Source organism: Babylonia areolata, chromosome 7 (assembly GCF_041734735.1).
Source record: "Babylonia areolata isolate BAREFJ2019XMU chromosome 7, ASM4173473v1, whole genome shotgun sequence".
Lineage (NCBI taxonomy): Eukaryota > Metazoa > Mollusca > Gastropoda > Neogastropoda > Buccinidae > Babylonia > Babylonia areolata.
This window is the reverse complement of record NC_134882.1, coordinates 18,208,915-18,211,414: the sequence shown is the minus strand read 5'-3', so window position 1 is coordinate 18,211,414 and position 2,500 is coordinate 18,208,915. Positions and strand designations below refer to the sequence as shown.

Sequence of the window (2,500 nt, the reverse complement as noted above, 5' to 3'; positions counted from 1 at the left end):
TCATCATTATTATTATTATTATTATTATTATTATTATTATATTGTTGTTATCATCATCATCATCATCATTATTATTATTATCATCATCATTATTATTGTAAATAGCATTAGCATTAGCATTATAACTATACAAGAAGGAGGAGGACCAACAGCACACCTAAAAAAAAAACATCATTGAATTTGAAAACTGGTCTCAGCAAATACGTGAAGCTCTACAATGAAGCAGAGGAGAGGGAGCGTCGTGGGGGAGTGGTGACTATAAGCTGTCAGTGGGAGTGCTTGTGTATACAGCGACCTGCGGTTCCCGTGTCTGGGTTGAACAACAATAACAGCAACAACACCACACACACACACACACACACACACACACACACACACACACACACACACACACACATGTATATACACACACGCGCGCGGGGGAAAAAAACCTGCACATACACACACATTAACCCCCTCCACACACACACACACACACACACACACACACACACACACATATATATATACACACGCGCGCGGGGGAAAAAAAACCCGCATATACACACACATTAACCCCCTCCACACACACACACACACACACACACACACACACACACACACACACACACACACACACACACACACACACACACTGCAAAGAGAGAGACAGAGACAGCCAGACAGACAAACAGACAGACAGACAGACAGACAGACAGAGACAGTAACAGACAGACACCCCACTGAGAGGAAAAAAGCAGCACACACAACAGGAATGGGCAGAATGCGTGCGTGAGACCCAGGACATCAATCAATCTTTTCAGATCAAGTAATATATAACACCCCCTCCCCAGCCCCCACCCCACCATCCCCACCACCCACTTTCTCCTCTGTCCCCCGCCCCCGACCCCCCCCCCAACCCCCACCCCACACACACACACACACACGCCCCTTCCTGTCGAACCCCCCCTCACCCCCTAAAACAAATTTCAAAACCTGAATTCCTTAACACACCCTTGAAAAAAAACATCGCAGATCCATAAGGTGGAGAAGGGGGGAAAAAAACGAAAGAAAACGAAAGTATGTACAAACTGTTAATAACAGGACATTGTCGGAGGTTAGCTGTGTGGGTGTAGTGAGAGTGGGTGGGCGGAGGAGAGGGATGGTGGTGGTGGTTGGGGTGGATTGAGGTGGCAGTAGGTCGAGTCGCCGGAGAGAGTCGACCTCAATACAAGAAACGCGCGCGTGTGTTTGTGTGTGTGTGTGTGTGTGTGTGTATGTGTGTGTGTGTGTGTGTGTGTGTGTGTGTGTGTGTGTGTGTGTGTGTGACAGTGTGACGGCTTCCATTCTGTCGCTGAATTTTTAATAACACTTCATACCTACAGGTTGTTCGTGCTTTCAGATGGAGGTTTAACAACACACACAAGCGGAGCGGCCGGCACGCGCAGGGAAGGGAGATAGATATACGAGAGAGTGACTGGCCCTGGCTGTGAACTTCCGGTTTACCAAAAGACTATTTTCAACAGCTCTCTTCTTCTTCTTTTTCTTCTTCGGTTGCACAGCTTACCTTACTCATGTGGGTATGCATCGTTCGTCTGTCTGGAGCTGTTGTTCTTTTTGTTGTTGTTGTTGTTGTTGTTTACAACCTGTGCTTGGCTCGTGTGTGTGTATGTGCGCGCGCGCGCTTGTGTGTGTGTGTGTGTGTGTGTGTGTGTGTGTGTGTGCTTTTCTGTTTGTTCCGTTGGTTACTTGCTTTTGCTGTTTAGAGTTGTCTTTTGATGTTTCTATCTGTTGGAAGAAGGGGGTGGAGGAGGTGAGAGTTATTCATTTATGGTGGTGTTTGTTCGCGTCTTTCTTTCTTATATGTTTGATGCTGTTGTTTTGTTGTTGTTGCTGTTTGTGACTGCTGGTCAGGCATCTGCTTGGCAGATGTGGTGTAGCGTATATGGATTTGTCCGAACGCAGTGACGCCTCCTTGAGCTACTGAAACTGAAACTGCTGTTTGTGATTTTTTTGTTTTTGATGTTGTGTGTTGTTTTTTTGTTTTTTTGTTGTTGTTGTTGTTTTTGTTTTGTTTTCTGTAATTTGTTGTGTTGTTGTTGTTGGGTATTTGTCCACGTTGGTTGCTTTGTTCGGAATAATTTCTCATTACAGAATGGGATAATAAAGTTCTTCGTCCAAAGTCTGTGGCCTTTCATGCCCTACTCCAATGGTGACCTCAGTTTCGATACCCTTCCACTTCTGTGCTGGGTGTGAGTCCTGTCAATGTCTTCAGTGTCGGCAGATTCCTGGGGGGCTGGTTTGAGGGACGTTGTGGCGGTCTCCACTCTGGGGAGGGACGCTCACTCTAGCTCCGCGACTAAGCTATTATTGTCGTTAGTAGGGGGCATAGTAAGTGGTGTCCTAAGTACGTTAAATCAGAACAGGCACCACTGAACACCACCGAAGTGACTCAGCAGCAGTGCAGGGTCTCCTCTGGTGTGTGGCCTCCTGGCGACCTAACATCGATGGTTCCCTGCGG

At 46.7% G+C, this 2,500-nt stretch overlaps 1 protein-coding gene across 5 annotated transcripts in view; it reads left to right on the top strand.

Annotated features, from left to right (window-relative positions):
- The window catches only part of LOC143283769 (uncharacterized), a 63,443-nt gene that overhangs the window by 34,984 nt on the left and 25,959 nt on the right, over positions 1–2,500 (top strand). For 3 of the 5 annotated variants that reach the window (XM_076590114.1, XM_076590111.1, XM_076590112.1), the window contains exon 2: positions 1,382–1,559. The gene's annotated coding sequence lies outside the window, so the exon portion shown is untranslated. The remainder of the gene's footprint in view (positions 1–1,381; positions 1,560–2,500) is intronic. The other 2 variants (XM_076590115.1, XM_076590113.1) reach the window with 1 other exon arrangement.